This window comes from Desmodus rotundus, chromosome 7, assembly GCF_022682495.2.
Source record: "Desmodus rotundus isolate HL8 chromosome 7, HLdesRot8A.1, whole genome shotgun sequence".
Taxonomy (NCBI): domain Eukaryota; kingdom Metazoa; phylum Chordata; class Mammalia; order Chiroptera; family Phyllostomidae; genus Desmodus; species Desmodus rotundus.
Window position 1 is genome coordinate 61,776,104 of NC_071393.1, and position 21,386 is coordinate 61,797,489.

A 21,386-nucleotide genomic window follows, 5' to 3' on the forward strand; every position below is an offset into this window, starting at 1 on the left:
CCCACAATCAAATTGGGCCCCTCTGGTGCTGGTTCCTGAGTAGGTGGGCTTGTGCACGCTCTAGGCCCCTGTGGGTCTCTCAAACGACCTCTCCTGTGAGGCTGGGAGTTTCTCCTGCTGCCACCCCAACCCCCACGGGCGTTTTCAATGAGAGGTTTGAGGCTTTATTCCTCCCCCCCCCCCCCCACGCTGGAGCCCTGGGTTAGGCGGTCTGCTTCGACTCTTCACTCCCTGCCGTTTGTCCCAGTTTATCTATGCGCGAATGTGGGGCCGCAGGGTGCTACCCACCACACTGCCTGCCCTGTTCTCTGCCACTCTTGAGTCTGGCCCTCTCAGTTTATCTGTGTGTGAATGTGGAGCTGCAGGGTCTACTAGTGGTCAGACTGCCTGCCCTGTTTGTCCCACACTCCGCCAGTCTCAGTCCCGCCACAGCAACGGGAGTCCTCTCCACCCCACTGCCTATCTCCGCCCCTCCTACCGGTCTGGATGAATGTTTATTTTTTATCTCCTTGGTGTCGGACTTCCTTGCCTTTTGATTTTCTGTCAGTTCTGGTTGTGCGAGGAGGCGCAGTGTGTATACCTATGCCTCCATCTTGGTTCTCTCTCTCTTTTTTTTTTTTTTAAATATTGGTTTATACTTCAGGTGCTGGGGTGCTCAAGGCAGGTCACCACCCCAGGACTGAGAGTGTGCAGAGGACAAATGACTTCTTCCTCTCCATCCTCAGTGCAGATACATGTGAGATGATGGTGGTAATCACTGCCACCCTTCCTGAGGACTAGACAGAGGGTAGTTCTGGCGTGGTGGTTGTCACGGGGATCCGTGCTCCCCTGGTGCCCCCCTCAGAGAGTACAATTCTTTCTATGTTGGTAAGCTTTTTCAAAATGATTTGCCTCAAGTTGATCTATTTTCCTCTATTGTCTCTAGGTTGTATACAAGGTCTGGCACAAATAACACCCCCTTTTTATTACAAAATCTTTAATTATAAAACCGTAAGCATGCTATTCTGTAACATAACAATATCACACTCAAGCATACCATATGATATTTTAGGTGAAATGTTCAAATTAAAATTATAAATTATTATACCCACATTATTACCCTACCAACCACACTCAAGCAGGCGTTACTTCTGCCGGACCCCGTATTTCAAGCCTCTTTGTTTTTTCCATCCCTGTCATTTCAAACATTCTGGAACAGTGGCATATGTCTTTACCACAGAATTTTCTGTTTTCCCACTTCACTTTTTTTGGGGGGGTGGGGGAACTACATGGTATCGTTGTTTATTTTCATTCATTAGTTGGAAAAGGCCTTAAGTAGATATTAATCCTTTTGTTTTCTCTGTATGTAATTCCTACGTACTCCATTTGACAGATTAGAAAACTGAGGCCATACAGTTCTACCGTGAAACAGTAGTAAACCCAGGACTCTTAATTCTGATAGTTTTCTTTCCTCAGCTTATGGTGATTTTCTAGAACTTTAAAATATTTCTGAGATTTTTCATTTTAAAATTCAACTTTAAACAAAAAGTTAAAGTTATTCTCTTCTGGAAGTTATTTCCTCACTTTATGGTAAGTAAAGCTTTAATTGGTCCAGCACAAGAGGAGAACCAAGCAGTGACTTTGTCTTGTTGTAAAATTCATATAAAAGTTTATAGCTCTATAAATGATGTTCACTGAATTTAGCAATATTATTTGTATGTGTGAGTAAATAATTTTGAAGTGTATCAATGTTTTATGTCTGATCAGGCCAAACTTCCACTTGGAGGAGACTACATTTGTGTTGAAACACAGTGTTTTTTCTCTCTCACCTTGGTCTTTTTGAGGGGTGAATCCTTGGACTCCTGATTTTTTACTCTGCCTTTGCATAGGAAATCAGGACTGTCTGCTTATCTCATAGGCTGTCAGAAAATTCTCATAAGGAAGTTCTCATAAATCCACTTAATAAAAATAAAGAACATGTTATGTAGCAACAGGATTTTCTTCTTTCTCTTAAAGAAGAGATGGGTGTACGTGAGTCAGATGCGGACAGGCTACAGCAGTTCCAGAAAGCAGGGGGGCTATTACTGCTTTAAAGGCCCAGGAAGAGCAGATAAGAACCCAACCACTCTGTCAGTGTTTACTGTGCCCTGTGTTTAGGCGAAGATTGAAGGTCTCCTTAACTGATGATTTGTGATCTAGCTATTTGTGATCCATGCCCAGCTCAGTGAGCATTTTTTTTTTATTTTCTGTGTTGCTCTCAGAGCTGTCCCTCATGATGAAGAGCCCTTGATGGGACAGTGTCTTGTCCTCAAACCAAGGTCTTAGGGCCATGAATAATTGACAAATAGTGGCCTCAGAATGGGAAAGAGACTGATTCTTAGAATTCACAGGGTTTATGGTATGAATAAGGGTGCTGGAAGTTTTTTAGGAAGAGGTGGCCAGCCTCTTCTGGTGAGTTGATGAGCACATCGGCTTTCTTTGCCCATTTGGCTGCCTCCTATTCTCCCTTTTCCCTGTTCTGTATGGCAGGCTGCTGTGCTCTCTTACTTGAAATACTCTGGTAGCACTGTTCATTTTCATTCTTTTGTACTTAAAATGCCCTTTTCCTGCTTGTCCATTTTGTATTTTTGGAATTATTATTTAGACCCAGTCAAGGGTCAGCTCCTCCTTGAAGGCTTCTGTGACCATTGAACTTTTACGCTGAGGCAGAATTGACCTGTGCTACTTCTGCGTCATATATACCTATAATACTCAAACATGATTATTCACTTGCATGTCTAGAGTGAACATGTGAAGGATGGGACTGTGACTTGTACAGTTTGTATCCTCAGCATGGTGCCTGGTATACAATAGGTGCCCAAAAAGGGATAAATGGATAGATGGATAGATAGGTGGGGCACATTCAAGGAGAATTCCTGAGAAGCAAGGAAGCAAAGGGTGGTGGGGGTGGGGGGTGGGGGAGAGAGAGAGAGAATGAGAATGAATGAGAACATGTTTTTGGCTGGGATATATGGGAAAGACTTTAGATGTGGACAAGAGAGTTGTTTCAGCTACATGGTTACTGAAAAAGATGTATCGGAGGGGGTGGAAGTGTGAGCTATTGAGAATGAGCTTTACCATTTTTTTTCAGGGTAGAAACCAACCAGCAAGAGATGATGTCACTGTCATATAGCTTTCCTTCTTTAAAAGCTCTGGGATCTTTATTAAAAGATTTAGTTTCTTACGTGTAAAGTGGGTTGATAATTCTAAAGTCAATTCTTATTGTGAGTTTAAATTGAGGCCTTCAGAGTGCCTTGTATGCAGTGAGGGCTCAGAAGGCTAAATTGAAGCTATTGCTGTTATTATTGGCCTCTGGTGAGTGACAGACTCTCGAGGTGCTGATTTAAGTCTTATCCCTGAAATAAGAGCCTTTAGATTCATAGGTAAACACAAAATGATTGTCCAGGTGTTAGGATTCATTGGAAGTGGGATTATGCATTCTCCTTCCTCTTCTTAGTATAGTAGTTATTTTTAGAAAGTAAAGCACTTACCAGTTTCTTAGGGAAAGTTTTACTCCTGCTAGCACTTGGTTCTAAAAGAAGTATTTCTCAGGAGGCATTGCATGGGAGTCTTTCTGGTTGTTTAAAAGAATATATGTCTATATCTATATATTTATTTGCAAAAAGAGTTATTCTGTTCTACCCTGAAGTCCTGGAGAGTAGGTGGCATGCTTTGCCATTTCTATTTGATATGGAAGCAAGTTAGGTTAGTCTGGGCAGCTTGATTTTGGCTTATGAATGCCCTTATGTGGGTACCTTTCCACCCTGCTCCCCAGTTGGAAAGTCATTTAGTTATCTATGGTAGACTTTCCTAACAGTATTGATTGATTGATTGATTTCCACAGTCATTCATGCAGTCATTTTCTGCTCTGTGTATCTCTGCTTTTCTCACCCAGCCCTTTGGTGCTGCATCCAGACAGTTTTTTTCTTGTTCTAAGAGGCTGCAACAGTTGCCAGTGGTAATGACCATTTGTATGTGCCTCTGAATCCCTTCTTCTCCGAGTATTTTATAGCCTGCTGCTATTTAGGTGTGTGGCCATTTTTATTTCTTGCATAAATATAGGTCGGTCCTGCCATAGTGAATTCCTGAGCAAAAGAAAATGGATATGAAAGAGCTGTGTGTGCAAATCAGGCAATATGGATCTACTACCAGAGTCCAAAAGGCTCTAAGAGCTCTCGTAACCTATTTGGTAGTGAGATCTGACTTGAATGAATGAGGGCCTGTTTATATTCCTCATTTATTGTATTTAATGTGGTTATTCCTGCTGCTGCAGATGCATTGCTGTGTTTGAGTATGAAGTGCTGAGCTATACTCTACTAGGAGCATAAGGCATATATATTGCCTTTCTAAAATGTCAACATTTTTGAATTCCAAAACACATCTGGCCTTAGGGCATTTGGAAAAGAGATGTGAACTGTAGTATTTTTATTAGGGCCACTAGGCCTTTTTTTGGTTGACAATCTTCTCTTGAGATTCTCTCCTTGGCACCATCTTTTCATGGTATGCAAATAAGGACCTTCCTTGCCTGTCACTCAAGGAACATTTACTGAGGTGCTGTATGTTGGACTTTGTACGACGTGTGGGGAAGAATGAAGCATTGGCCCTCCTTGCTTTGAAGATGCTCAGAGTCTCCCGATGATGTGGAGGTGCTGTAATAGCAGCCTGTGGAGGCATGGGTGTGGTATGATAAGCATAGCCAGAAATTCCACCAACATGGCAAAGGCAAAGGAGTGTAGAAGAGAGTGTGACCAGGGGGCAGTTGTACATTTGCTGTGGTCTTTGAAAAGGAAAGCCAGAGATGGGGCTGTAGGGGAGCCAGTTTTTGAAGAGCCTCATCTACCAAACTAAACACTTGGGAATTTATCCTCTGGCTAGAAGGAGTCTTAAAACCTAGGAGTGAATGATGAGGTTTGAATTTTAGAAAATCCCCTCTTGGCTTTATCTTAAGCGACTCCCTCCCCCCCAAAAGAGGTATTGTAATAATCTGGGCAACAGGACTTTTCACTAGTATCTCTAATGATACTTTACATCGTATAGTGTGTTAGGGTTTGCAAAACGTTTTCTCCTGCCTTAACTTCTTTTGCAGTAGCCCTGAGTGGTGAGTGAGTAAGTACTAATTAAGAAAACAGGTCCAGAGAACTGACTTGCCCAAGGTCACATATAGCAACTGGCTACACCAGCTCTAATTCTACATCTGTTGCCACTGGGACATAATATTAAAGCATTTCAATATATTGCTCAGTTACTAAGCACATTTAAAGGTAATCTGCCACCTGCATATTTTTTGTTTGTTCCCACCGATCAGACTGTCAGCTCCTTGAGGACTTCCAGTATGAAATCTGATGTACTGTGGCACAAAGATAAATTCACAGAAGGCACTGCCAAGAATTTTCTAGACTGTTTCTCCTGCAAAGCCAGCACAGGCCTTGGGAGAAGGAGCATTTATGGAAACAAGGACTGTTGTCTTCATGACTGTATATCATCATTTGCACCTATTAGGAAATTTATATGTTTAAGACACTGATGTAGGTGCTGAGAGGAATACAAAATGTGAAACAAATATAAATTTAAAAAACCCTTTGTCATGAATTAAGCCTATTCTATCTTATTCAGAACCCACACACCACATTTCTTGGCTTTTGCAACAAAATTTCTTTTTAATGAATGTTGGGTGTTGAAATCAAAGGGTGCAAACCAATTAGGACTATGAGGCTCACACATTTGCTTTGCCTCAGTTTATGCAGTGATTAGTTATAGCAGGGCCCCTTTCCAAGTGGGTATTTTAGAAACAAGGACACTCAAAAAAATCATTGAATGGGTATATTTTGTTGTAAAAGAATGAAAGTTTTAGCTTGACTAGATGCCCAGTAATATTATTTCACAAATGAAAATTGTCTTGTAAATGATATTTAAAATTAATAGCAAGCTGTAAGTTTTTGTGGGAACCTTACTGAGTTAACAGTGAAATTAATGATTTAATCTTTTTCTTACACAATGGCATATATTGCTATTTGTGCTGGCAGTATTCCTTAGGCTGTCCAGAAGTTAGAGAAAAGTCAAGTTCTGAATTATTTTCAGCCTTTAGAATTCACGTCAACTTAAAAGCATTTGTTGAATTGACTCAGTTCTGATCTTCTTTAACCAGCTTTGAATGAGAAAAGCTTTGGGGCCCCAGAAGAAACTCCAGGGATCATTCAAACCCAAGGGCTGAACTGGGGGAAAACAGACCAGAAAACTGATCCCCCTGGGTTCAAGTTTACTCTTCAACTTACAAGTTACCAATTAATTGTTCATTAATTGGGCAAGTCTCTGAGCTTCTGGTTCCTTATCTGAAAAGTGAGCCTTATACTAATGTTTTTCAAGAATTCTAAGACATACTTTTTTGTTTATTTTACATTTTAATGTATCTGGAAACAAGATGTGTTTTGCAGTGCATTTATGTTATATTTTATTTTGTGGTGGGTTTTTTCCCCCTAATATAATGGTTCATAAAATAATGGTGCATCTAACAGGTAGTGATTTCTTAGGTTCCATGAAATATGGAAGTGTTTGCCTTACCAGCCTCTTGGGTTGTTGTCTGAATCAAATCAGATAATATGTTTGCTAGAACATTATATCTGCATTAACAAACCAGCAAACAAAAGCACCTTTGGAAGTCTATTGACAATCATTTCTCCCTTTGGTATTTGTTCGGATGAAACTTTATTTCTCTGTGTCTTAAAAATACATTGGGAAGAGATGGAAAATGGAAATTACAAATTTAGATAAATTAAGATTATCAAATGCCTTTCTTGAATATTTGAAGTAGAAAAAGAATTCCAGTGGAGTCTTATAATTAACTTCCTAAGATTTTTTTTTTCTTTTCAAACAATACCTCAGTCATGTCGGATCTTGTTTCCTCTTACTTCCCCCTGCCCCCGCTCCCCTCACCGAAAGAACTCCCACAGCCAGCTTTGGGTGGGAACGGGTAGAAGGTGAGAAGATCATTAATTTCATTTGCACAGATTTAATTTGAGATGAGTTTGAGGTATCCAAGTGAAGATGTTGAGTAGGCAGTTGCAGTTTTTGAGTCAGAGATAAAAATGTGGTGTTTGGGGGGTAGAGATGGCAAGTGAAGGCTCGTCTTGGATGAGATCACCTAGGAAACAAATAGAGAAAGGGTTGGAACTGGAGGTTGACAAGCCCCTTCAGCCAGAAAACCTGTTTTATTTGGACTGTGTAGTGTTTTTAAAATATTTGAACAAGTTGCTGTAGCATGTTTATAGTTTTTTGGCTGCCCAGAATATATTTTCTCTTTTTGATAGCAGCACCCTAATTTCCTTTTCAGAAATCTCCTATCCTCCAATCTCAGGCCTTGAGCTTTAGATTAAGTTTCGTCCTAACTCCAAATGAAGTGTGTGGCCCAGGGCTGGCCAATCATCCCCCAAGCAGCCTAGCAACAATGGTCTTGAATTGTCTAGTAATCCAAGTTAGCGCAGATCAGAAGGAGTTTGGAGACTGTGAGGGAGCTCCAGGAAGAGAATCTTTCTTGTTTTCTGCCTAAACCTGGCAGGATGTGGTCTGGAGGTCTAGCAGCTGCCTCACTGTCATAGGGTAGAGCCTATCTGAGAACAGGGACAGCAAAGAAGTGGAATCCAGATAGAGACACTGGCCCTGATCACATTGATTAAACCCAGTGGCAGCTAGACTCCTAGGCTTTTCAGTTAAATGAGCCAATACAATCCCCTTTTGGTGTGCCAAGATTTCTTTTATTTGCACCAGAAAGAAATCTTAATTGATGTGGTTGCCAAGATTTGAAAATTGTGAGTTTTCATGTATAACTGAGGACTTCTGGCTTGAGCTAAGTAACTATTGACTTACTAGGAGCATCTGCTCTCTATTTAATTCTAGTCTGTGCCCCTCTCCCTGTTGTCATCTTACTTGATGCCAAGGGTCTGTTGCCTGTTATCCTGCTCTTCTGCTGTGTTTTGAGAGGAAAGTGGAAGTCAGCTTTGCTTCCCTTAATTGGATGTTTTGCTTGCCCCTATAGGTAGTTGGGCTTTTGACTGCCAATGTACAGTGGAAAGAAAAGAAGGTCTAGGTTTAAAGTTTGAGGAGCTCCAACCCTAACAAACAGATAGAGGAGGACCAGCCCACAAAGGGAAGGGAGGCACAGCAATAGGAAGGAGAGCAGTGGTTGTAGAGGCCAAAGTAAGGAGGATTTCAGGGAGAAAATTGATCAGCATTGACAAATACTGTGATCAACATTGCCCAAAGATAAAGAATGAAGAAAGGATTCTCTTTAGAATTTGGCAATAGAGAGATCATTGTTCACCTGGACTGGAGCTGTTTCAGGGAGTGATGGAGCAGCTTGATTGGAGTGGTTTGAGAAATGAATGGGATAGGGAAAAATGGAGATACGTAAGGAGTCTAATTTTTAGTTTTTCTATGAAGGAAGCAAAGAAAGCAGGCACTAACTAGAGACACGTGAGGTTGAGGTGCAGGGCTTTAAAGGTAGGACTTAAGGATGTTGAAGTGTAGATGGGAAGGATCTGGTTGAAAGGAAAAGTTGATTGAATAAACAGGAGAGAAAAGGGGTAATTGATTATGTGACCCTGATTATGTGATTATGAGAAGGCAGGACAGAGTGGATCTAAAGCCCAAGTGGAGTGGTTGTCTTTGGATGAAAGGAGAGAGCAGGATGCAGCAGGAGGGAAGAAGCTGAAAGTTTGTAGAGGTGTAGGTCTGATAACAGGTAATTGCTATGTGATGGGTTTCATTTCTCTTTTAGGTGACAGGGTCACCTAAGAATGGGTTGGTGCTGGTGGTCTTGGTGTCAGAAGGTGTGAAAACTTGAAAGTGAAATAACAGTTGAGAAGAGTGAAAGAAGGAGCCTGTGAGAGAAATGTGGCAGGACCGCCGAGCATTTGGGAGTGCTCATTTGCAGTTGGTGCTCATGAAAGTAGAATGACACTATCTGCCTGCATGTGACTTCCTCCAGTGCCCAGGTGCTCGACTTGGAGCTACAGTAGGTGTCCTCTGAGGCTGGGGTTTGGCTGGAGGACAAAAGGGTGAGCAAGTTAAATTTGGCATTTAGCAAGGGTGTTATGAAAAGTATGTTTTGGAAATGATGACTTTTAGAAAGGAAATTGAGCAAGAAGGGATATGAAATGAAACTTCTGATGAGGCCCTAGTGGTTGATCCCAATGAAGGGTATTGTTGTCAAAGGGCGGGATGTCTGGCTGGGTGGTGGCTGGCTCAGGTGGCGCTGAGAAAAGGGTCATTGGATGTGAGGTGGTCAGAGAATAGAGACCAGGGTGTCCATGAGTTTGCATATGCAGGTCACCCATGCTGATTGCAGGATTTGGGAGGAGAGGAAGATTTTGATCAGGGTTCAAATGAGGTAATTATTTTTTCCTTTTTATTAAAAATAGGTTATCCATTTCCCTAAACCTCTTTACCTTTAGTTTTGATGGAAATTCAGCTGGGAGACTATATTTAAATGGTCTGGGGCCCACTTCTCTGTTTTTGCAGTATGTCCTGGGAGTGACATTTTATCAGGGAAAATGTGCCTCTAATCACTTTGTGTCACGACAGAAAACGTGAATTACTTAAACCACTTGAGTTCTTAGAATCTCCAGTTGCTGGAATGATTGGAGTCCTTTTTGCCTTACATGGCTATGTTGCCTCTGAAGGTGACTGATGGTGTAATCAAAGCCTTCAAGTGGGGCCAGCTTTCACTGAGTCCTCTGACTCCCACTGTGATAGCTTTGAAGGGAAGGGAAGTAGGAAGCCCGGGTGGCCGCATCTGTTGTCATTTGTAATATGTGTCCTGCTTTGGCAGTAACTGAGGGAGAGCAAGCCCACCAGTGTGTAGCTTATAAGCAGTAACCTAAGTGCTCAAAAAATACTTCTGAGAATGGTAAGGCTTTGGAGCCAGTGTTACTTATACTTGCGATGAAAAAGGGGTTTGAAAGGCTCACCAAGTAAAAAAAAAAACACTTGGGTTTTATAATAAAATGTTAAATCTGATAATTTCAAAACATCTGAAGGTTGTGATAAAAAAATTTAAGCATGGAAGCTTTCAGATACAGCATCTTTTCGTTACTGATTCTGAGAAGATTAGATAAATGACAACACACAGGACAAGAGTGTTCATGTTTTCAGGCTGAGGATGATGATGACAGATAGTGGGAGAAGGACCCCAGCACTCAAGAGACCTGCCCTGGAATGAAATGTTTCATAGCTGAGAGCAGTTCTGCTGCCAGCCAGCCACTCACGCTGCTCTCTGTAGCTCTGTCTCCTTATTCTTCCCCAGGGAACTTGTTTATTCATTCTTACTTTTGCCTTTAATTTGACCTGTCCTAATGCCTCTCTTCCCCTTTCTCCACATCTCATCCATTGTCGCCTTCCCAAACATGATGCTACATCTTTCCTCTCTGGCTCCTGGTATTTACTGTTTGTATAATTTGGTAAATTAGCTCTTTCATGGATTTATGGGTTATTAAGGTAGTGAGAAAACTTTTATTTTTTTCCCCAAAACTATTCCCAAGGAAGAATCACTTTATCCAACGCAAGGCTTACAGGCTGCAAGATCCTTTAGAGTCCCAGGGGTGTCCAACCTTTTGGTGTCTCTGGGCCACACTGGAAGAAGAGTTGTCTTGGCCACACGTTAAATACATTGCAACACATAGCCCCCCCGCAAAATCTCATAATGTTTTAAGTGAATTTATGATTTTGTGTGGGCTGCATTCACAGCCATCCTGGGCTGCATGCAACCCACAAGCCGCAGGTTAGATACCCCTACAAGTTAGACCCTGGGGTATTCTAGAGGCCAAGACTTGGGTTCTCCTACCTGGGATTTGAGGCTTTAAGGATTGTTTCATTTTTCTCTAATAAAGCGAACAAAGAGCTACTGAATAGCATTGCCTATCTTTGACATCTGTCGTTTCATACTAGTTTACCTAAGCAATAGTTTTGATGCTGCCTTGATTATTTTTTTATCTTGCTCTCAAAATAAGTAAAGCACCTGTTTTGTTTTTGGCATTTTTTGAAAGCCTTAGTTTATTCTAGATATGAGTCTTCTTGTGGCTTACAAATTTATCCCATCCCTTTGTGTACATCTTTACCAGGCATTATAAGGCTTGTAAGGTGTAAGTCCACCAAGTATTGTTTCTTGGGCTCCACAGAGTGGAGGGTCTGAGTTAACTTGTAGTTAAAGAGCCCCAACCTCCTTAAGACCCTTCAGGAAGCCTCAGTGGAGGTTGCAAACTTCCAACCACAGTGCCTGCCATGTAGTTGGCCATTAATGGTAGCTATTCTTATTGGACCTGGCGGCTGATCAGGAAGATCCCATGTTGAAGGAATTTATAAATGAAGAGCTTGCCTTCTACATAAATTTTTTGAACCTCAGTGTTTTCACATCATTATAGTTTCCTACACTTAGGCCACCGAAGAATAAATGGGGACCTTAGAATCTTAGAGCACTACAGCTGGCAGATCTCAGCACTGAAACCGTTACACAGAAGGGCTGAGGCCTGGAAAAGGTTGGTGACCATCCCCAGGCCATACTGTTTACACTGGCAGCTTGGGACCAGGATGTAGCTCCCTGGGCTCTGGAACCAGGATTTTTATCAGGTGTGTGACCCTGAAAAGCCACTCTGGAGAGAGGAGTGTGGAAAGAGATGAGAAAAGGGTTAGTGTTCAGAGGGTGCCCTAAACTTGGGTGGTGATAATCAAAGAATAGCATAAAATATAGAGGTGTGGCCCCCTGATACTTTACCATATTACTCCTCTTTGATGATTGGCTTCTACATTGGGTCCTTTAAAATTAAAATCAGGGTCAATACTTTGGAAAACCATGAGAGTTTTGGGTCCTAGTGATAATCATGGCCTCTCGTAATACTAAAGGCCACCACTTTGAGGATGCAGCTGCCAAAGAGTAAGCAAGAAGAGCCTGGGCTCAGAGAGGCCTCTGGGCCTTGTGGGAATCACACTGTCCAGTGCGTCGCTGCAGAGGCCTGGGGTCAGTGCTCAGTATTCAGCTGTGTAGGAGTGAGTTGCAGGCAAGTGAGAAGCCACTGGCAGTGGCCAAGGTCTGCGGTGTATTTAGACTTTCTGGGGGTCCTGTTTGCATGCCCTGAAGGAAGAATGGGAAAACGAAGAAACCAGACAGCACATCAATGATATAACAGGACACACAAAATTCAGGTTAAGAATGTGTTTTCTGCCTTTTCTCCCCATCCCTTAGAAAAGGCACACAACTGTAATTGAATAACAATAAAAAAAAAAAAAAAAAAAGAATGTGTTTTCTGAAATGGCTGAGATGGGGACAGGGTATCACTGTGTTGTATGCTGTAGAGAACATCTATTTGTGGCCCCTAACGAAGAGCAGTTGGTCAGAGGGGAAATTCAGGGATGGATGTGTGAGCACACAGAACAGATTCCTAATTTGAGCTTGTAACTGGCAGGATGAGGTGCAAAACAGGCAATTTAGCTTCACAGTTGGAGGGCTCAACCACCAGTGTTTCAGCCCTGCTGGACAACCCGCTGGGATCCAAGCCCTGGAGAAACAGCCCCATCCTGGAAGTCCTCCTGCTCTCTGGTGTCCCAGGGGTTCCTTAGGGTCTAGCATGTCATTGGGTTGCTTTATGACCCAGGACCACCTTTAATCAAATGACCTCAATGATTTTTAGATTCCCATGGAATCTCTGATCTTTGAATGCATTTGCATCCTTTCCTTACACCATCAACCTTTTAGCCTGGTAACCAAGCATATCAACTGGTTTTCCTTGCCCTTTGGAGATTTTTAGTTAAACTTGGCTCAACCCAATGCCTTCTGGAGATTCCACGTTCCCATGTCTGTCTTCCTCAGGCCTCCTTCTGCCTCTGTGCTTCTGAGCCCTAAAGAGCTGTCGCTGTCTCACTCACGTGCATTCAGAGGGCTGCACTTCTCTGCACACCTGTTTCTACGGGAAATCTGGTCCATCGAATAGGCTTTAGTGAAGACTTGAAGGGTCATAGTTTGACCTTTGTGATCTTTCACCTGCTTTACTGATTCTATCCCTACTTCTTATTCTTTCTCACTTGGGTATCAAAGTTCTCCCCACAATAAGGCAGCTGTGGGAAAGAGTTATACCTTAACAACTAGCACACATAAATACTGTTTATTTTCCAAGAATTCTGGTGAATAACAGATTTGTCTCATAACATGCGCTTCAACTTGGGTGCAAATGTATGAAATCAGAGATATGACTTCACACCTAATGGACTATTTGTGTAACAAAGTGCAGCCAAGAGGGGGGCCCCAAATAGGGATTTGTAATGGGGGTCCAGAACTCAAGGTGTCCAGGATATATTAGAAACGTATGTATAGGATGTCCTCTCCCCCACAAGCCTGAGCTGGGGGAAAGGGCACATGGAGCAGGGCCATTGAGTTGTTTTGAATAGCAACAGCTGTGCAGCTAACCTCTGGCATGGTCATTTAACATATCTATAACCTTTAACTGGTTTCATAGATATGTTAAATAGCTGTGGCCATACTTTGAGCCAGGGAGATGGGAGTGACTTCCACCCAAGATGTAACTGTGAAGCAACTCCCCTGGTTACAGAGCCTGCGTGAGATCTTGGAGAAGATTGGCTCCAGGCCGTGGGGCCACACCTGCCTGGAATTACTATGACAGCCCAGTAAAGCTGGAATAATATGGAATGCTGGCAGGTGTAAGTGATTGTAGGAGGAGTCGGAAATGGGGCTGCAGAGGAAGACTGGTACTGGGATTTAAACCCAGGCGCGGTAGCCATACCGGAGGGAGAGGACCACACGGTTTTGGCAGAGAGAAGAGAGAGGATCACTCAGCTTTGGTGGAGAGAATAGAGAGGACCACATGGCTTTGGCGGAGAAGGGGGAGAGAACCACGCTGCTTTGGCAGAGTGGGGACCCCGTGGCGGTGACACAGCTGATGGTGCTGGGAGCCTGAATCACGGACTTCTACTTCTTTTCCTGAGATAACGGTACCCTGGCCTGGGCAGAGGGAGAAGGAAGGACTGTGTGTGTCTGTGGGTATTCTAAAGGACTTTGGTATTTTAATGAGACATTAAGTCATTACTCTAAGTCTGTATAACTTTTAAATAAATAATTCCTTTCCTTTTCACCAGTCTCTGGCATTGAGAGATGTCTTTCCTCTAGCGGTGGGCAACGCTAACCTAGTGGGGGGGGCCAGAAAGAAAAGGGGGGGCCCTTTGGGTAATAGTATATCGTCCACCACCTCACCCTCCCCCCCAGTCTGTTCTGAACATTTGTGTCCATTCCTAATGAATACTTGACTGCATACTCAGCACTATACACTATACTATCTGGACAGCACTCACTTCAAATTTCTTTTACCTTCTTTGTCTACCAACTTCTTTTCTTCAGTGCAAGCCTTACAACGTGGCTTAGCTCTCATACCAATGATCATGTTTTTGAGCCCAAGCATGTGTGAATCCCATTCCATTTCTCCTTTCCTACTCCTTGTAGCCTAGAATATAGTGTTTTGGGGTTTTTTTTTTAAGTTTTATGCTCTGTTAGGTTTATTTTATGATTTCAGTATCCTTTTTTATGTCCTGTTCTTAAGTTCTCAATCCAGGAATCTCCCTAATAGTACCAGCACACTCAGAATTTTCTTTTGACTAAAAGTGGTAAATGATGTGCAAGTATTCTTAAGACTTGTGTTCCTTTCTCTAGAATGGATGTAAATTTCTCAAGATCATTGTCATTGGCATGGGTTGTCAAAAGTCTTTTTTCCCCCTCAAAAGAGCCTGGAAGGATTTAGTGTAACTAGAAACTAGATCCCCAGTAAGAATTTTGGGCAGGATTGGGAAGTCACTCTCTCTAATTCTGAGGATTTCCAAGGACCTCAGAATCAATGAGATTCTTTCTAGGTCCAAGGAGTTAGGAATTTGCTACTATTTGTGACTGATACAAAATAAAGGGGAATCTAACATTATCTTTGTGGGTTTTTTTTCTAGAGAAAAAGTTCATTTCTGCTCTTGGGAAATAGAAAAGTCAAGGTTTAAAATAGATTACAGTATTCTCTGATGAGGCTGAAGAATAAGAAGCTTGTCAAATCTTTATTTCTTGGGTGAAAAAAGAAAAAAGGTGGGGAGTAGGAGAAAGGTATGTTAGGTTCTAATCACAGTAGTTGGCAGCATCTGTAGAGCATGTATTTGTTGGGCACTGTTCTGAGCATTTTCCATGTCTCAGCTCGGTTATTCCAACAACCCTCTGACACTCCCACTCATTTTTATTGTGTGGGTGGTGGACTCCCGCTGCCAGAGAGGTCAAACAGCCCACCCCGAGCCACACAGCCAACGAGTGGCAGACCGGGGTTTAACCTGGACAGGCCGGCCCAAAGCCACAGCAGCCGCTGCGGGCTTCACTGCCCTGTACGGCATCACCTTGCTTCTTCTCTGACTTTGAGTGCCGCCTCCCACAATACATATAAAGCGCAGAAGTGGCAGTTTTAGCTTCTTTTCTTGTTATTTGTTTGTTTAATAGGGTTAAAAAAAAAGGTCACTCTGCAGTCCAAATCAAGTTTAATTAGACCTGCATGGAAAACATAACAATTATCTATGCCAAATTTCCAGCATTTTTTCATGTTCAATTATTAATAGTCATTGGTGCACAAATTCTTTCATTTATTTACGAAGTGAACACAGTTGAAGCCTGCATGGGATTCCAAGCTGTTGCCTATTTCTTTAAAAAATAAAATATCCATTTTTGATGGTGAGGCACAAATTTCTTTGGAATGTGGTGTTACCAGGGGTAGAATGTGGTGTTACCAGGTGTGGAATCTTGGCATTAAACTGAACTTTCCTTTCGCTTCCTTGAGCTGATGCAAGGCAGTGGGAGGGGGTGAGGGGGTGGGGCTGGGTGGACAGAGTATTTGGATGTATCCAGGGTGCGGCAGAAGCAGGTTTACAATTGTGAGTATGCAAACCACAGGCTTTATTCTTGTATTGTTACTTATTCATTATTGCATTATTTTTCATACAAACAACTGTAAACCTACTTGAGCTACACCCTCTATATTCAGATCTGTCCTCCATCTGGACAGAAGCTCCTTCAGTAGGTCTCAGACTTCCTGAAAGTGAGATTTTAGAAGAACTTAAAGAGATCTTGAGCTAGTTTATCCCAGTGTGATTTTATAAAATAGCAGTTCTTCTCTATTTATAGAGGAAAAGGTAATGAAGGCTATCCCCTCTTCCCAAATATAAAAAAGGTGTTCTTGTATTGCTTTCATAATTCAATTAAAAAATTCTTCAATAATAGTTTTCAATATTTTCTTCATTATTATAATACTCTTCCCATAGAAAGGGTCATAGAGATATAACAAAGTATGATATAAAAATGGCTCTCTAGAGCTTTGATAGTATAAATGATTTAAAAATAAAAGTTTAAATCAATATAGTAATTTAAAACATTTAAAAGAATATAGTAATTAAAGAAAATTTAGAAAATTCACAGAAATAGAAGCAAAGAAAAGCAAACTTGCATAGTCCCTATGCCCAGGAGAAAGTATATTCTTGTGTTTTCTCTATCTGTGAAGAATTTTTTACACCTTTTTCTGTGGTGAGTTTTTGTTTCTATTTCTTGGCTATGATCATACTGTAAATGTCATTTTGTTTCCTGCTGTGCTGGGAAGCTGTCTCAGGTGTGGAGACAACTCAGGACCTCTTTTCTGAACCTTCTGAGTGCCGGTCAGCTTTGCAGCCTGCGTCGCTGCGAGCTCCCTGAAGGCAGAGCAGCGCTCCATGCTAGCGAGCGCTGGGCCACGGAGCGTTTTCATGGCTTGCTCTTTAATGCGGAAAATTTTAAACATATGCAGAAATAGAGGGAATATTATAATGAACCCTATGTGCCTTTCTCCCATCTTCAACAATGATCAAATAAAGGCCAGTCTTGCTTCATCCAAACCCCAAAATCCTCTTCCCACCCCAGGTTATTTAGAAGCAAATCTCTGACATACTAATATTCATTTGTATTTGTGTACATATCTCTGAAAGATTAAGGACTCTTTTGATACTGGGATATTATTTTCATATTTAAGACCTTCTCTAGTATATTCAATTATGGAATGTCTAGTCAGTGTTCAAATTCATCTGTTTTCCTCATTTTTCTTTTCAGTGGATTTGTATTGGGATCCAAGTAAGGTCCATACATTGCAATTGGTTGATATGCCTCTTGAGTCCCTTTTAATATATAGGTTCATTGTTCACTATCTTTCTCTTGCGATTTATTTTTTTGCCAAAGTGAATCATGTATTCTGCAAAGTTTCCCATAGGCTGGATTTTGCTGATTACATTCCTGTTAAATGTTCCTCTGGCTACTGTATTTCTTTTGAACTGGTAGTTACCTCTAGAGACTGGATCAAACTTTGTTTTCGGTTTTTGTCGAGAACACTTTGAGAGTGTTGTGCACTCCTGTCAGGAGCCGCTTACGTTCACATCAGTTGTACGTGTGTGTGATATGTTGATAGTCAGTGGTGATGGTTGCTGCCTAAATCCATCAATTCATTAGGGGATTCAAAATCTTACTTCAATCATTTCTTCATTTACGGTCTAGAATGCTTCTATAAAGGGAAACTCCTATGAATCAGGCATTTGGCTATTCTGAGTTACAGTTTATTTGGGAAAGGCAGGAAAAACACCTGATTTTTTTCCTCTTTATTTACCAGTTTTCAGAATAATTAGTTGGCTCTGTTAGCTAGCTAATTAATAATAGTCTCCAAAGGTAACCTTTGAGAGGGACAGACAGAAATGGAGGCAGGGCCAGACAGGTGAGTGAGTCATTAAGACTTAATGAATTTGAAATATTTGTGTTTCAACCCATTGCATGTATTCTTACCGACACTAAAACTGCTGTCTCTGACCAGTGGGAACCCCTCGTGTGGGCTCCTGAATCCTTTGGTATGATTCTAGCAGTCTTTGATTGTTTTCCTGCTTTCTGATGTTTAGATATATTCTAGGCTAGTGGTTCTCAAAGTGTGATATGAGGGTTCCTGGGGTTCCGGATTCCTGAGACCCTGTAAAGGGGTCTGTGAAGCCAAAACAATTTTCATAGTAGTATTAAGACATTATTTATCTCTTTTACTCTCATTTTCTCAGTATGTATAGTGGAATTTTCAAAACACCACATGTTGGCTACCGGAATGTGTGCATATATTTGTGTTTTCTAGAATTTTCTGAGATAAGCTCGTAAGACCAAAAAACTCAAGAACTACTGTTCTGTGGTCATCTTTTAAATTTCTTGCCACATGCCTGAAATCACTGGTGGCCTTATAAATTCACTCCCTTACTTAACTGTTTTATGTGTGAGAGATCTTTTCCAAGTCCCACAGCCAATAAAGAGCAGAAACCAGAATTTGAGGTAGGTGTTTATGCAGTGCCCTGCATGCCCCCGCCCTCATAAAACAGAGTCACCGATGTCCAGAAATCTATGATTATTAAAGCTCAGGAGCTGTAAGCACTGCTACTATGCTAGACATGTACCTTATAGGGCCACTAAGTAAAATTTATCAGTTCTTTTTCTGAACTGGGATGATTGTGAAAAGGGACAAACAGATGTAGAGGCAGAATGAGTGGTTGCTGTAGCTCCATGCTGTAATGACAAGCAGTGCACTGAATATATTGTTTTTTGGGTCACAATAGGGAAATTCAAGATGCGATGGTAAATCATTAGAGCCTTAACTTTTGAAACTCTTAGTCATCCAGAGAAAATCCTGCTTAGCCTATGGAATTCCATAAGGGCTCATGCATTTCCTACTAATTTCTGAACACAGGGTCCAATTGGTTGCTTGACCACATAACTTAGAAATCCTCCTCCCCACCCCCATCTTGTGGTTAGTTGAACCAAATCCTGCAAGAAAGCATCCTGCAGTTTTCAAAGCTGAATAATGGCACCTTAAGCCTGGATCTCTTATTTTTCCATCAGTGAATAGTATACAAATATGTATGGGACAGGTACTTAAAACTGCTGGATTTTGCAGTTCTGGCTCCTCAGGGCAATCTATTTTGTCTCATTCTGTTGAGGTGAACTCAGTAACTCATCTTTTGTTCACAATTCCTAATAAGTGTAGCTTCTCTTGAGTAATGAGTAACATTAACTTTTGTTTCCCAGCCACGTGGAGGAGTTTCCATCATAAGAAAAGGAAGTGTGGCCCTGGCTGATGTGGCTCAGTGGATTGAGCACCAGCCTGTGAGTCAAAGGGTTGCCAGTTTGATTCCCAGTCAGGGCATATACTTGGGTTGCCAGCCAAGTCGTGCCCCCCCACAGGAGGCGCGTGAGAGGCAACCACACATTGATGTTTCTCTCCCTCTTTCTCCTTCCCTTCCCTTCTCACTAAAAATAAACAAATAAAATGTTGAAAAGGAAATGTGTTTTTCAAGCAGCTAGCAATGGCTTTCCGAAGTTGGAGTATGTACGGGTGAGGAAAAGGAAATGTGTTTTTCAAGCAGCTAGCAATGGCTTTCCGAAGTTGGAGTATGTACGGGTGAGGAGCAGGCTTACATAATGTGCTTGACTATTTACCAACTAAAAGCACCTGACCACCTCAGGTGCCATCCGGCCAAGTGTCATCATACAAGAAGCTGGGATCAGAGCCCACATCATTGTTCAGATGCTTCATAATGACTTTGTGGTTCAGGCGGGGAGTGAGGCAAAGAGTATATGTCATGGGTTTCCCAGAGCTCTTAGTAAAATACAGATTTCTTTTTTAGAAAGTATATATTACATACTAAATAAGTTTTTGTATTTATGAACAAACTTATTTTTCACTGGAACCTTGTTTATTTGTCTAAACATTAAATCCACCACAGTGACATAGTTTACATATCTGCTCTATGTGACCTGCTGCATTTAGATTTATGTATTCGGAAAGTCAGAAGGCTGGGCTTTTCTAGCATGTCATCTCATTGACTTTGCTGAAGGTAGCCTTAGGGTACCTGAAAGTCAGAGTACGAAGTGGAGGTAGTTTTTCATGGGGATGGGCACTGCCACTGATCATGTCAAAATTTAATTTTCTTTCCTATTTGTCACTTTGATCAAATTGCAAAAGAAAAACAATTTAAATTGCATGTTCGACACTGAACAGATCCAGCTCCACATGAAAAGCATGTGATGTATGATGATGTGAGCCTTGAATTTATGGCTCAAGAATGCCAGGAATTTGGGGCTCTGGTGTCACTGAGAATATGGCCCCACCTTTCTGCCCTTTAGTTTCCTGTTTAGAAAGTTCTGCTCCTTCATAAAGACCTTGAAGTACTAGGAGGAAAGGTGCTCTGTGTGTGGAGTTTTCCACAAAGTGCAGTCTCAACTAAAAGGCTGGGAGAAAGGTAGGCAAATGCTTTATAAAAACATATTTTACATATATATGAAATATTTGTCAGTTTATGCCACACTAATTCATTTCCTCAGGTGTGAATGGCCCCAGGCAATTTGAATTTAGATTTAAAATTCAGGGTTTTTAAAAAATTGAATTTATTGGGGTGATGTTGGTTAATAAAATTACATAGGTTCGGGTATACAATTCTACCATATGAAATTCAGGTTTTGTTTACCTAATTTCTTTCTTTCTTTTAAGAGCAAAGAATATAAAGGCGTAGGAAGTGGAAAGTGGAATTGATTTTAATTGCCTGAACAGGTTTACAACAGAAAAGGCTCTATTGAAGTGAAAATGAGAGCCAGATTATTTTTGTTCTTGCTCTAATTATAGGAGTACTCCATTGATCTCTTTTCCAAGTCTAAGTGAGGTTATCCATCACAAAGTGAGCCATATCTTAACTCTTCGTGATGGCTGCTTTGACTAAAAATCTCTGTGGTGTGAATTCAGAATTGCTGGAATACATTTGGAGGTGGAATCGATTATGTGGATGATACCCAAGAGGAAACAAGGCCATTTCAGGATATTCTAGAAACTGGGAAGAGCTCTTCCACACTCCTCCAATGCTCAGGGAGCCACTGTTGGGAGCAGTTGTGTTTTGTATCCTTCCAGTGTTGTGGAGTTAAAACACAGCTGAAGTTAAGCTGATGTGGGGAGTGGGCATAGCCCATTACAACAGCATTTCTCTTTGGGAAGTTCCACTCTTTAGAAAAGATAAATAATGGCATTGCATGATTTGTAGCTCATATACAGAGGCCATCTGTACGGTGAAATGCTGAAAATTTAGGACCATGTCATGTTCAAATTTGTGGTATTTGGGTTTGGTTCTAAGTGCAAGTGTTTTTGTGTGTGATGTCATTTTGCATGAAGAGGCTACATGTGGGTGTTTTGGAGCCCATTATCAGAAACCAATGGGACTACAAAACTGGAACTGCTTAGTTGAGGGTTAAAGCCAAGTTCAAGTGAGTTCAG

At 41.5% G+C, this 21,386-nt stretch overlaps 1 protein-coding gene across 7 annotated transcripts in view; it reads left to right on the top strand.

Moving 5' to 3' along the window:
• STXBP6 (syntaxin binding protein 6) overlaps positions 1 to 21,386 on the top strand; it is a 288,123-nt gene that overhangs the window by 18,297 nt on the left and 248,440 nt on the right. Inside the window, exon 1 of one of the 7 annotated variants that reach the window (XM_045188327.2) lies at positions 20,349 to 20,367. The exons of the other annotated variants lie outside the window; for them this stretch is intronic. The gene's annotated coding sequence lies outside the window, so the exon portion shown is untranslated. Of the gene's footprint in view, positions 1 to 20,348; positions 20,368 to 21,386 lie in introns of those variants that run through there. 7 annotated transcript variants of the gene reach the window in all.